Source organism: Parambassis ranga, chromosome 7 (assembly GCF_900634625.1).
Source record: "Parambassis ranga chromosome 7, fParRan2.1, whole genome shotgun sequence".
Classification (NCBI taxonomy): domain Eukaryota; kingdom Metazoa; phylum Chordata; class Actinopteri; family Ambassidae; genus Parambassis; species Parambassis ranga.
The window spans coordinates 15,157,055-15,172,118 of record NC_041028.1 but is presented as its reverse complement, the minus strand read 5'-3'; positions in this window follow the sequence as shown (position 1 = coordinate 15,172,118).

Sequence of the window (15,064 nt, the reverse complement as noted above, 5' to 3'; positions counted from 1 at the left end):
CCACATCCATGCACCGTCTTTAGCTTCTCATGACCCCTTGAGCTTTCATAAGTGCTCCAGCTACCTCTTGCCATGTCTGGAGTGTATTCACACTGAGAAAAAGACACTCCTTTCTTCTTTGTAAAAGCATTGAAATTACTTACAGTTATTTATAGGAGTATAAAATGAAAGCCGGACATTACTTATCAATTTAAAAAAAAAAGCCTGCAACACAACCACATCATTTAAAATACACATTGTAAACCTTTTTAGATGGAGCTCAGCCATGACATGGTAACATTGATCTAAACTTTAGAATGGTGGCACCATCATCAGGTGATGTTAGCATAAACCCTGTCTCTAGAAGCTTTGCTAGTTGACCTGGGGCCGAGGATCAAGCCCAAGAAGGAGGATGTGGCTATACCATGATGAGGCTGAGCATGTGAACTCACCAACCCACTGTACACTCTCTTCTCTAACCAAAATTTCAGTTGTCTTATTTTCCACAGAGAAATGCTCCTCAATAATGCAAATTATATGTTGTACACTTTATTTATTACAAACACTCCTTTTTTGTTTTGTTGTACACCATTGAGAGCAGGGATTAAAGCTAGAGAGCATGAAGAGAAGTTTCGAAATATGTAGACTTATTTAATTTCTACTTATGGAAGAGTATGGAATGGTAAACCTGGGCATCCCTTTTTTCAGTAAGAGATGAAAGAACCCTCAAAGAGAGCTCCTTCAGTCACAGCGTTAATGGAACAGCAGCTTTTCATCTTTACTGCTCACTAAAAACAGGTGGTGTCAAGTGCTTTGATGGCTGAGAAGGTTCTCCTGAAAACCACCACATTCATCACTGGTGTGTAAAAGTAATGCTGCAGACCTCTAACAAAGAAGTTAGAGGTCTGGGGAAAAGAATTGATGTTTGACAGTTGAATCAGTGTGATGCCGTACATTAGATCTAATAGAGTTAGAAGTACATTAGATGTCAGCTGTGTAAGATGTAGACTTGCTGCATTTGAAGTCCAGCACGTGTGAACTGCATGTGCAGGGCTGGATACTCTCTACTTCCCATTCACTTACAAACAACACTTTCCTCTTCCTCCCCCATGGTTCAGAGACCACTTTGCCTCTTATACTACAGAGTCCCCCCTCTAACTCTCCTCTCTGGCATGGCTAACGGCTGTGAAAAGAAAGACAGAGACGGAGGCGATATTGACGGCCAACCAGGGCAGTTCGATTTGCCGGCTCTGCAGTTGTTTAAAGCTGGAGCCTGCAGCCAGGGTTCGGGCTGTCTTTGTGCACTGTGGTGTAAAGCCAGTATCGATGAACTTGACAGCAGTTTAGCTCGCCCGAGATCTGCTGCTCTCTGAGGACACTTCAGATGCATTCTCCTGCCAGCTTTAGCCTCTTTTGCCCTGCCTGTTAATGTTCCTCAGAGCTGAGAGATGTGTCTGGGATGTTTTTGTAATCATCTGTTTGTCAGAAGGGATATAGTGTGACGGTTTTAGTCGGCCCACAAATGCAGTAAAAGTATGTTGTCTAAATGAACAAATACATTTGCTTTAGTAACTGTGACTGTGCTGTAAACACAAATAGAAGCAGGCCAAGGAGAAGGCGAGATGAAAAAAAAAGTGGGCCAGTTCGAACTTGAGCCCGTGCCGGTCCATTTTACATGTTTTCCCACTCCAAATGGCACAGTGCAGTACTTAACTATTTGAAACATTACAAGTGTAATTCTCTGCGACATCAGCAAATGGCACACAGTATGCTCATGTTTGTGTTGACCAATCTGCTGTGGGCTGTGGTGTTTTTCACCCAAAACCTACAGGAGGGACGGCTCTGACTGGTGAGTATAACTTTCTGTTCTCCTCTTCATGTGTTTAAGTTTCATTTTCTACCAATCAAATGTTTTTAAGGGCTGTAACCCTATCTTAGCACAATTATTATTGCATTAGTAGCATTAAACCAGCCTGGCAGTAATCACAGTACTACCTGTACTTCACCATAATAAAGGCATATGCATAGTAAGCGGCACAGTAATTCTGTTTTTAAATACAGCTAAATGAGAGAGAGGAGCACATGGAATTGCCTACATAGAAGATACTCAATGTTGACCTTTTTGTTAGACTTTTTGATATTCATAAATAAATGTTAAAATAATGCTAATGGTGAGTGCAAAACAAAACACTTACCTGGTGGTGCTTGAAAACCTGCACACTTCAAACTAGTCAACTGGGATGGAGTGTGGGACTCTGTGTCAGGCCGAGCCAGCCAGTAAACACAGAGATGTGTGACTCAGTTAGTCTTAAAGAGTCTTTTGTTATCTTGTTTATTCTGGTCTCACCTAACTGTCGTGATGTGCACCTGGACCCCTTCACCTCTGTGTGCTTATAATGAGCACTAAGACAAAAACAGAAATACATTTTGTGCATTTCTGCTTCTTAGTTCTCTGAAGTCTCCACTTTCTTGGCACAAATTACATTTCTTGATGCACTACAGATTAGCTGAGTGACATGAAACGAGCAGTGGGGATCGGAGTCTCACGGCAGACTAAACAAATAGGGACCCAGTCATTAAAACAACTATTCTACCGTCTGATCAGTGAGAACACCTCAAATCCATGTTTTCATTCATATTTTGTTGTTTGACAAATAACGGGCACTTCCAGGTGCTGCGACTTCTATCAGAAAAACCCCACCACTGGTTGGTTAAATCTGTTTGATTGAGTCAGAACAAGTACAAGCTTTTTTTTGGTATGGTACATGAACAAGTTTTGCTGTATCTGAGATGAAGCGTTGCAAACTGATTTTTCTTGTTGTCAGTTTTTAGTTGAAACCTGCTGAAAAAAGCTGCATTTCCTACCAGCAGTGTGTGTGTGTGTGTGTGTGTGTGTGTGTGTGTGTCTGTCTGTGTGTGTGTGTCTGTGTGTGTGTGTGTCTGTGTGTGTGTGTGTGTGTGTGTGTGTGTGTGTGTGTGTGTGTGTGTGTGTGTGTGATGTAAGGCAGGTCACAGAGAGGTAAAGGTCTTCGTTAACTGTGAGTCATCCATGTAGTGAGCAGTGTAGTCCCACGGTGTGGGAAGTGTTGCTGTTGCTGCGCTGTGAGGCTGATAATATTATTCCAAACTTGATGCAGTTATTGGACAGTCTGACCAAAAGAGTGACCTTAACATTGTGTTTGCTTCAGCCGAGCTGCTCTGCAGATTGCAGAAGGAGCTGTACCTGTGTGTGAGACAGCTGCCAGGTGTGAGTCTGTGGGACTGTATGAATGTGCTCAGACTGGCTGCACGCTCAGCAGAATCCTTCCCTGGGTAAATAAAGATTGTTAAAGCATTGTTTGTCTCAGTACTTTCTAACAAATGCAGTTGCGACACCGCTCGCTGCGACTGACGCTATTCAATTTGACAGTTCTATTGGATCTCGGCTTCATTGGATTGTGGAGAGAGATAGTGAACACATCAGCTGACACTTTCAAAGACATTTTCACACTGAGTGTCAAAAGTAGAAATCAGCAGCTGAGAAGCTCAGATCAGAAAGTGACAACGCCATCTACATTCAAACACTGTAAATGCACTTTAAGACTATTGATTTTAACAAAATCTTAATCATTTTTGCAAAATCCCAACCCTTTGAGACCTTGCAGACTAGACGTATACAGATTATATCCAACAGATTAGGGATTAAAGGTAGAATTTTAAAAACATGAGTACAGATTTAGGTTTATATCATCACCAATTATATGATATGAGGAGATTTTTGCCCTCAGATCAGAAAGGCTTCCTTGCTTCTTTATCTCGCTTTGAAAGGCAGTAATGGCTGTTGGATAGAACTGTTGGATACACCTGATGAGCAGCTACTCTGTGGGATCCCAGTGATGCTATTAATGGCTGTCATGTGTGCCAAGAAATCACTGCCTGCCCTCATCATTACGCTCGGTCTACCAGCTTGTGTCTCTGATGCTGAGCCACCAGCACAATTCTAAACTGTGTAAGGCTAAGAGGAGCAGGCTGAAGGCTCTGATCACTGTCACACTGTGGTGTCAATAAGAAAGGAAGTTTTGCTTTCTGCAGGCTTTGTACACAAGACAGTGATACAGTGAAGAGATTTTCTGCTATCACAACCTGATGCAGTTTTTTTTTTTTACTATGTGCACTTTATTTACACCTGGCTGGAGATCAGCAGCACTGTCCACCTCGTGAATCCATTGTAGCTCACCATTTTGTTCTTGCAGCAGATTCTCCTCTGCTCTGTAAATTGGCTGTTCCTGTTGGCTTGTACGAGCACATGATTACTCCCTGATCCGTCACACAGACGAGGCGTTTTCTCCGTCAGAGCTGTCACTGCGTGTAAGCCTTTGTTTTCACACCATTTTCTCAGGAAGTGTGAAAATCCCAGGAGTGGAAGGTGACTTTTTCTGAGATGCAGCAGCCTCTACCCACATGAATGTGCTTCCATCACATGGCTTCTCCATGTGTAGTCAAATAGCCGCTGCTGCGTGCTGTCACGTGACTGTGGCTGTGTGGAGGTGTACCTGCATAAAGTGGGTGATTAGCAGCTGGCCACTCTACAGTATTAAAGTGTTATTGTCACCTAAAAGCTCAGATTGGACACCGGTGATCTCAGAAACAGCCTTCACGTCTGATTGTTGAATTGCCCGCAGCCCTTCACAGCCATGTACCTAATCATTCAGCCTAAGTAACTTGTTGACGTCGGACTGTCCTCCAGCTGTCTGGGCGGACCATACTCTTGTCTCCATGCTCAGATTTACTCACCAGGGGGAATAGCTATTACATCTCCTGTTATTATTTGCCATAAAAATGCGCTGAATGCCGACCAACTCTGAGGTGCTATAAAGAGCAGCGGGGTGTGAGATGGTGTCTGCTCGTCATCAATCAGACACACTGGTGAAACATTGGGCCTCTCCACTGGGTAGTGGAAATTGATTTTTCTGTAAGTCTCAACGATTAGGGTGTGAAAAAGGGGATGATGGTGGGGGATGGGAGGGGGTGGGAAGGGGCACTGGGAGGAAAAAGCTAATATTTTCATGCAGGATTATAACTGCACAGCTGACCTCTGTTGGTGTTTTTGTCATTGGTGGGCTTAGACAAAGATGGATATTGGAACATGTGAAGTAAAACATTCAATGCAAAGATGAAGTCGATGAAAAATAAAAGACATTTTTATGTTTTAGCAGCAAAACAACAACAACACAATTAAAAGCTGCAAAGATTTCCATTTCCAGAACTGCATGCTAGGTCACGGTCATAACCTACTGAGAGCATCCACTTGTTCCACCCATGCTCTGACAAATAGTCCTCTGTACCACAGCGACCCATTGTTGTCCAACAAAATATGAGAAATGTGTATTTCTTTTTAGTTTCTGCCATCTTCGCTCCTATTAAGTTCCTTCACATGAAGCGATCACGTGTGGGTAATGAGTGGGTGTGCAGCACCTGCACCAGCACTTTGTAACACTGTGTATCTTGGAGGAACACACAGTGAACAAAACAAAACCTGCATAACACCTGTCCTATGGCACTAAAGCCAGTATAGCTGGCATCTAGCTATAAGATGCACCATGTGGAGCTTATTATTATACATGTAGCCACATTTGTATAACATCTCCCACAGCAACAAGTAGTCTATTTATGACAGTGCCATTATGACTCCCAAACATAGCCCATGAGCAATAAACCTCCAAAAAACTGCTGCTTTAATTGAACTCATTAAAGTCTGCATATATTTTTGACCCATCTCTGTAACCTCAGATAGCTTCTGTCTGAAACTTGCTGTATTAGCTCATTTCACTTTAAGGCCTGTGTGAGCAAAATCTGATGTGGAATGAATGATGACAGGGGAGTGTCTCTGGTAAAACAGTCATATTGTCTGACAACCTCAGCTTTACTATTTAAAATTACTCAACATTTGCTGCTTTAACCTTCATATATATTCAGATTTAATGCTGGTGACATAATTGTTTTTTATGTCAGAGTGGGCTCTGGAAAGTCATATTTTACAAATGACTATGTATTAGCATCATGTCGCCTCCCTCAGTCTTATCCCATCACTTTTTACCACCACAAGACACTAAACCTCCAATAGAGGCGATGTGGAGCAGGAGCAAATGGAGAAAACTTGAGACTGCTCCTGTGTGTGTAATTCAGCCTTCTATGGATCCTCCGGCCTTGAAAATTGTGATGCACGACTCGCACAGATCTGCACACGTACACACACTGTGCACCGTAGAGAAGTGTAGTTGTGTCCAGCCCATCCAGCTCCTTGGCCTTATCTTCAATTCATTCACCATGCATCATCCATACACATAACTGCACTGTAAGCTATGATTCAGTGCACTATTCTTATCATAGCCCAGGCGCAGTGATGTTTTGAGGCATGCTGGTGCAGTGACCCCCCTCGCCTGTGTCTCCAATAAGCATAACCATATCTGACAAGGCCAGAGCTATTGAAGGAGGGTGTGTGTGTGTGTTTGGAGGGAGTTTTTTTTGCCTCCTTTAGATAGCTTTCTACCCTTCTGTTCTCTTATTTCCACAGGCTCTCTGTGGTCTAAACTCTTTGCCTTCTCCTGGAAATCTAGATGTTGTTTTTTTTTTGTTTTGTTTCTCGGGGCATTTGGATTCAACAGGAGCAAATGAGTAAACAATAACTCCTCCTGTATATCAGAGATGAGTCCAGATATGGAGTGGTACTGTGAAGAAATTGGATGCAGGTTACAGGATATAAGCCCATCATTCGTTCTGTACATTCCTGTGTGAATACTTAGGGATGCTACGAGGGCCTGATACAGGAACCACACACACACTTGAATGAATTTCATTCACTACCCACACACTGCTTTTCCTGAGTCGATCTTGTGTCTACAGAAATAATGTGCATGCGCCCATTATCTCAAGAAGGGGCTGCCGGAGCGTGAGGGGCATCTTTCGCCTGACTGACTTTCATTTACAAAGTGGCAATGTTACTTTTGTGTGGGGAAATGAGATAGCACTGCAGCAGACAGTAGGCTACATTATCCCAAGCTGGGCACACATCCTGCTCTTCTTCTTCTTCTTCTTCTTCTTCTTCTCCCCCCCCTCCACCTTTATCAGCTGCTTTTTCTCACATTGTTCATCAGCCCCCGAGACACACACAAAAAGCCAGTCTCCCAGGATCAATTAGTCACTTCCAGGGAGTTGTGGAGCGGAGAGGGAGCTGCAGAGACAAAAGCCACGGCCATGTTGGCGTCGCGGCGAGGTGATAAAGTGACATGGTCTTCCTTCCAGGCCATTAACGTGACAAGCAGTCCTTGTCCGGGGAAGGTGGACCTGACAGCAGAGTGGTGGTGCCCCCGCCAGGACGTAAAGCGAGCTCTCAAAGGAGCAGTCGCTTTCTTTGACATACTATTTTTGCCTCTGCATCTTTTTTCCCCCTCCTTCTCTCTCCAGCTGTTTCCATTCAGTCTGCCCAGTCTTTCTCTTTCTGCCTTTTTTTAAAAACTCCATCTCCGTCCTCCCCCTGGAGCTTTCTCCCTCCTTCCCCCTCACTTTCTTAAAAGCTGCCTTTCTAAACCTCCAAAGTCCTCCCCTCACTCTCCAAATTTCTCATCTTTCATCTCTGATTCTGCCGCAGCCTCCTGTCGTCCCTGAAAAAAGCTTTCTATCTTTGAATATCACCCATCTTGAGTCTTTGTCTCATATCCACCTTTTTTTTGTTTTACTCTCCAGCTACAGCTCATCTGCTTCGTCTCTTCTTAAGGCGATCGAAGGTGACACTGGCAATGCAAAAACAGTGAGCTGGCACAGGGAGTCACAGCAGGACACAGGCCCAACAAAACACAGGAGCGTAAACAGGGACTATTTTTAGGATGCGGTCGCTTGTCCCCGAGAAGCCAGAAGCTCTGTGGTTCTGTCTGGTATCTATCTATCTATGCTCTTTAACAGAGGCTGCCTTCCTCCCTTATCCCACAACCTCTGTCACTCTAACACGTTTCCATCTGAAATAACCTTGTAGCAAATCATGTCAGTGCGCTTTAGAAGTGTTGTGTTTGGATACATGCATCCATCACCTTGTAAGTAGGACCATTAATCTGGCTGTCATTTGCATCTCAAACTTTAAAAACCAGGGTATCCACCCTCTAAAATGTGTTGTGTGTGTGGGTTCAGTGTAAAATGCATGAGAAGTATACATACATGCGTGAACATGCTATAATTATGATGGCCCATCACACACTTATTCCCAATTGGGGAAATTGGTTGAACAGGAAACAAATCTCCCGACTTGTTAATTCTGCGTGGCGTGTTCACCTCAGCTGAATAAAAACTCAGTTATTTCTGCTTTTATGGGGAGTTATTCAGCGCGTAACTATTCTACGCCAGCGGCTATGAACTTCACAATGTGTGAAGTGAAGGGGAGGAAGAAGGAGTGACACACAACACTGCCCCCACTCTCTGTGTCTCCTCCTATAAGCTTCACCTCCTGGACAAGTCCACTGCTGAGTTCGACCCTGCCACACTTCATCCTCCAGAGAAGCCAATAGAATGACCGGCTGAAGGTACAATACATCATCATTACTCTGACCTCAATCTATGATGTTTCTTTATCTCTTCTTTATCACATGAGCTTTGGATGAATGTTTTATGCTCATAAAAAAAAAAACTGAAAAGAGTCATGTGACTCTTTGTCTCCCAGAAAACAGAGACCAGGCTCAGAGGGTGTGTGTGTCTTATGCGACTGGTTATATGTGACTGAATAAAAACATCTGCATTAAAAAAATAGCTTTGAATCCACCTCACATTAGGCCCACGAAGTTTCAGTGAGCTGGAGTTTGTTCTGGATGGATACCTTCCTGGATGTTGGTGGCTGGCACCTTTCAGATTAAGGGATCATCCTTCAAGCCATGCTTGATGGATGCCAAGTAACTAATCATGCTGTTAAAAAGGGTCACCCTAACTTTGTGTTCACGTCCTCATTGATCTCCCTAGGTGATAACATCTGGAGCCTGAGGTACCTGTCCGTCGAAGGACACATACGCAGACTGATTGAGCCACCACCTCACAAGGTTATCCCATTTGGACCCAAGACGCCTTCAAATGAGACCAACATCCTTCTCTTTCCTGGTCATGAAGGATGTATCAGGTGGATCATTTGTGGACCATGGCCCACTGGCAACAACTAGGGCAGATTCCACAAACTAAACTTCAACAGCAGAAGAGTAAACTTTTGAAAATATGAACTGCAGATTATTAGGCAACAGGGGCCTTGCATCACTATAAACAGGAAGCCATCCACAGAGTGGATGGTCCAATTTAACATCCATTCATGGGGCTGCACCTGCAGTCTGCAAAGCACAGAGCTCTGTAGACCGTGTTCTTCAAAGAGGATGCAGCCCCTTAACTGGAACACTCCTTATGACCGCATTGACAGTGTGAAGTCCACCATCTGTGTGGCACAGCATCCCTTCTACCCACTGCCACTGTACAGGAAAGAACAATTCAGTGGCATCTGTGTGGCTCAATATCACAAGGAGTAAGTGAGGTGATATGTTTTCTTTCTTTTTGCATCAACTGTTCCTTTAACAAGCGACTCGGCTCAGCCATATGAAGCTCTGGGTCTGGAGGCGCTGATGTCAAGCTGTTCAGCCGCAGCAGAAATGAACACATACTGTAGATGGAGACGCTTTCTGACACATTTTCTCTAAACTCCTCCCGAGGCCGACCCCGGCCTGTGTAAGCTGCTTTCATGTGTAGCTGTTTATTGGCTGCTGTAAAGAAAATATCTTTTATTGTTGGTATTAGGAGATTTTTTTCTTTACTGACAACAAATTCACCACAATGGCACTACACTGCATGCAGCCTCAGTGACGGTAAATTCTTCTGCTAACCTCTTTTCACCATTACCAAGTACAGTGCACACACACACATATACACTCTGTCTCCTCCGCCCCCTTTACGCTGCCCTGACAGCTTTGTCACAAAGATGAATTCATCGTCAGCACTGCAGCCAAAACAAGTAATTTGATTGCCCCAACCACAAATTAAGTTAGTGTGATTCAATTTTCGATTTGGGCTTCTCCTGCAGCCATACATCAAGGGAGACATATTTCATTACACAGCAAAACCGCAGGCAGGCAGGCAGGCAGGCTGTGGTGGCCCGGTCCCTCCATAGGAAGACATCATGGGAGCATTATGGCATTTACTCGATATACTGCAGGTCCAGTCAGGCTGACGGTGGCATTTGGTGCCATTGGTGGGCTTGTTATCCACAGGCCAGCACAGACAGACACACACTGAACAGCCAACATATTTAGGCTGTTTAGACAGCTGCAAGCCAAGCTGTGACAAGGAGCTGGCAGCTCGGGCTGCACCAGAGATCACATGCAACTGCTACAGAGTTTCACTAGAAGACAGCTGACATCAGGTACCAATGCTAACAAATGAAATGACCTAGCTGAACAGAGACCCATGCTTTAAAAATTCTTCTCATCTCTTGCCATCATTACCTTACACAATCACACCATCTCCCTCCTCTCCTCTCTCCTACCGGGCTCTTGTCTACTAAATAGGCTTGAAGACGGAGCGCTCAGTCTGTGACAACTACCACCACCTCCTTCTGCTCCCTTTTTCTGCCCACCCCTACCTAACAATGGAGCCAAGAGCTTTCTAATTAAACTGCAGGCTGTTCTTCTGGGTAACCAGAGTTTGAAAGCTGTGAAGTGAATATGCAGCACTTGGCCATTAATTCAAATGAATCTCACTGATGTGGTGCTGAAAAGTGCCCCCAGTTTAGCTTTGCTTAAACGTTATCGACAGCGGACTTTGTCCTGCTGCAGATTGTTGTTGTACTTTACAAATTACCTTGCTGTTATATTTATGAGGTACAAGAGAGAAATATGTTTGAAGTAATGGGCCGTGATCAAACGCTCAGACAAATTAGAAGTGAAAGCATCTGAGAATTGCTGTATTGTCCAATACAGATACTCACTCAGTGAGCTCTGGCGAGTGCTAGAGAAACTTACTTGGCACATATCTTTGGCCTAACACTCTGCCGCCTCTTTTAATTTAATTTCCACCTTGCAGCTGTGATAAGAAAAAAAAACAGGGATTGATTTGTGTTTTTCTGCTGCGTTGCTGCAGTGTCAATGTGACCTAAGACATCAAAAGAAAACTCAAGATTTGCTTTGTCTTTTACACTAAACAGCTGAATCCATCACAACAGATGAAGACAAAATTTGAGGTTGAGCTGAGGACTGGAAAGCATCCAGGTTCTTGACCCCTTAGATTGAATCTTAGCTTTTTGCTGATGATGGAGTTCTTTTGGCTTCATCAAGTTGTGACCTGGTCAGCATCGTAATCTCTGCAGATGCAGTTTAGTGGGGATCTCCTTCATGAGACCATGCAGTCATCAATGTGAAAATGGAACAGAACCTGAAGGCAGATTTTTCATTTGGTGGTGACTATAAATCTTTGGGTGATGTAGACGCCGGTTCCAGGCTTCCTGGTGTCTTACAGGCATGTGCTTGTTCCACAGATGAAGTGAATAACATTGATTATATGACATTTATTAGCATGTAAGTAATCAGCTGTGTGAGAAAAGGGCAGGTGACTTGTTTTGACAGGGCACAAAATTTTATGACCAATTGACTGAAGGTGGACTGATGAGAATATATCAAGCACCGACACAGTGTTGAGTCCCAGCTTGGCCCTTCCATTTGAAGTTTAGGGTGCCTTTTATTGGAGGCATTATGTGAATTTTCACTTGGGAAGTATAGTCACAGGAGGAACGGTCCCTTCTGACCTGCTCCTCCAACGGGGGCCTCTGGAGACCTGTGCAAGCATGCAAATATGAGCCAATGGATGATTCTGATTTAGTGCAGGTAAATGTCATCAACTAAGAGAGTTCATTAGCCAATTAAAATTATAAATGCATGTAGAGCAAATGGACTTTATCTCTTTTGGATTCTGCACCACCCTTCTGGGAAATAAGGAAGAATAAATTACCACCGTGGTCTCTGCCTTTCTCTGCCTCCTGGTCTCTCCCTCCAGGGATGCTTCCACTGATTCTGGGCCCCATGGAAATGGCTCTCTTGGGGCCGTGCAATCGTGCACATCTATATTTTATGGAAAACCCATTCCCATGTAGAACCCCTTGAAATGGGCAAAAAAAAACAATCCCTGGAGAATTTTTGTATTGATATAAAGATGTGGTGGACTGTAAATTTGTAAAAAAAAAAATCATGGCATGTGTGTGGAAGGGACTTACCACACCTTAACAGAAAATGTGTCCTTCTCTTTGTCTGCAGAGTCTATCAATTCACATTTTCCCCTTTTGCTCTCCACAATTGAAATGATCCCTCACGGCGTTGTCTTCAAGGCTGGCTGCTCAGGTATAGTGGAGATATGCTGCCTGTCATGTGATGCAGGTTTCATTTGTGCAGGACGGAGAAGTACTCCAGAGACAGACAGAGCAGAAAAGGGAGGAGGAGGAGGAGGAAGAAGAGGGAGAGGGGAGCAGTGATAGAAACGCCCACTGAGCACGGACTGTTTCTGGCAAATGAGAATGTGTTGTGCCTCCCTCTCCATCCAGATGCCAGGACTGTGGGATTCCAAATTATGGCTGTAAATTTTGCACAACCGCCTCACGCTTGATTACCCCTGATCTGAGTTTCTGCTCTTCTCTTTTTCATCGCTGCTCTCTGTGTGCCTCCTTTCATTTTGTCTGTTTTACTTTGTTTGTCTGTTTCTCTTCTTGCTGCGTTGGCTCATTTTCTCTCAGTGAATTTGAGAATTTATATCCTTATGTTTAAGCCTTTCTTAAGATGTCTTATTTATTCCTGCATACATTTGTGCACCACGCTTCCATAGATCGTCCACTTTCTGGAGTTTAATCTTGGCCTCTGATGGAGGGGGGAGGGAAGGCCACACATTTTCTCGCAGTGTCACCAGTTCCCATCCTTTTCTCAGACACTGGTGAGATCTTGTAGCTTACTTCCTCATCTGGTCCTAATGCTTTAATATTTCATGCAATTCAAGGCCTCCTTTGTAATCTGCAGCCACAGCACTTTTTCTGGACAGTATTTGAATTATGTGCCCGCTGGCCATTCTCTGATTCAGGCAGGAAGCAGTCGTTTCCATGAAAAGAAATAGGGGTCACTTGTCATAATGGTGGAACACTTCTTTGCTAAATGGATGCTAAGATTAGCTCTTCTGTAAGAGGATGAGTCATTATAATCTCTATGCAAAGTAAAGGAAGCAGCCAGTCGACATTTAAGTGGACAGCGCTGTGATTCCAGCAACAATAGAGCACCGGCTCCTGAGGGAGGTGAAAAAAACTTGAATGGCAAATGTCAGGAATTTTTCCACTGCAAATTCCAATTACATTTTTTTTTTTTGCTTTGGTAGATGCATTGACTGCTTCTGCATAAAATGTTAATGTGGCGCTGCTGAGAGCAAGACAACATGAGAGGAAGCTGCAGAGACAAGACTGCTGTTTCAGGACCGTTGAGTCACTTTGCCTCTGACTGCTTGACAAGCAAACACAAACTTCCTGCTGTGGCTGGCTGCTTGCCACACTACAGTTCAACTCCACGCCTGAAAATAAACAGTGATGTGGGCACTTCTGGAGAAAGACATTTGTTTTGAAAAAACACTCCAATTTTCACTTCATATAATATTTTCTTTTTCTCTGAAATGTTTGCCTTTTTAACATTGTTACTTTCAGAATAGTTACTCTGGAAATTCTTGTTTTGAAGTTAACAAAACACATTGAGAATTAAATTATAACTATAGATCTCTCTCCTGTCTGCCATAGATGGTGATGATCAACACAAGCATGGCTCCGAATATGACTGTGATCCACTGGGTGACATACTGTGCCCATGCAGTAGCCTCTGGGGCTCAGAAGTGAAGTGAAATGTGTGAAGTTCCCTCTGCTGGCCTTAAAAAATGAGTCAATCCCCACAGACCTCCATGTTAAAATGTCCGGAAAAATTACACATGTTTACAGCCTGGTACAGAAACAGTTTTGTCCTCCTAGGTAAGTTCCATGTTTTAGAGACAACTGCACAAGTTTAGAAAGACTACAATGTAGCCTTTATTGTGGCAGTCAAAGGGTTAAAATGGCTCCTCAGAAGCCTACTGGTGACATCACGGATGACTCTTTGTGTGACTGTAGCCTGAGCTTTAGTTGTGATGATTAAGGCTGTGACAAAGAAGTTTATATTGAATGTAACACTCCCTACTTGCAGATGTTGTGTGTGTGTGTGTGTGCTGTGAATTGGCATGGCTGTGCTGGACGAATACTATGGAACTCCAAAGGACTACTGACAGCACATCAGAATCACAATCCAAATTGTGTTTATTGCCATGTAACTGAAGAAGGTTTCACATCACTAGGAATTTGGTGCATACATAAAACACGAAACAAAACCAGTAACATATAATAATAAGAAGCATGCGTGGGGTAAAAAAATAAAATAATTCGATAAAATGATAAGATAAGAGATAATAAGATAAAACTATAATAAGGCTATATATGGACTTACATGAATTTGCAAGACCTACAAATAAACAGAACAATGTGTAAGGGTTATGTGTGAACACAAACAGGTAGCTTATATTTTACATATGACAATACTAGAGTAAAGTGGCAGAGCAGATTAATTAGACACAGAAGATTAGACACAGTAAAGCCACTGTAACTAATGTCTATAGATAAATATGTACATGCTACCACAACTGAGAGGGAAAACCTCACATTAGGAAGATCAAATCCCACCGTGACATTTCTATGGCTGCAAAGACACCCTTACAGGTACCTCATATAAGTAGTTTCAGTGGCCTTTTAAGCTGTGCTTGATTCCTCCCTCCACTGTATTTGAGCATAAGGTTAATTTTTGCAGATCAGAGATAATGAGTGCGGAGCAGCAGGGGGGATGAACAGCACAGTGCAGATATTGTGGTGTTATATTTAAGATGTGTGTGCAGGATTTAGGTGCAGCTAAAAGAGAATGTAGTATGCATGATTATTGAAAGCCTGGCAGGGTTCCGATGCAATCAACTGTGTGACTTGCAATTGAGTCATGACAGACTA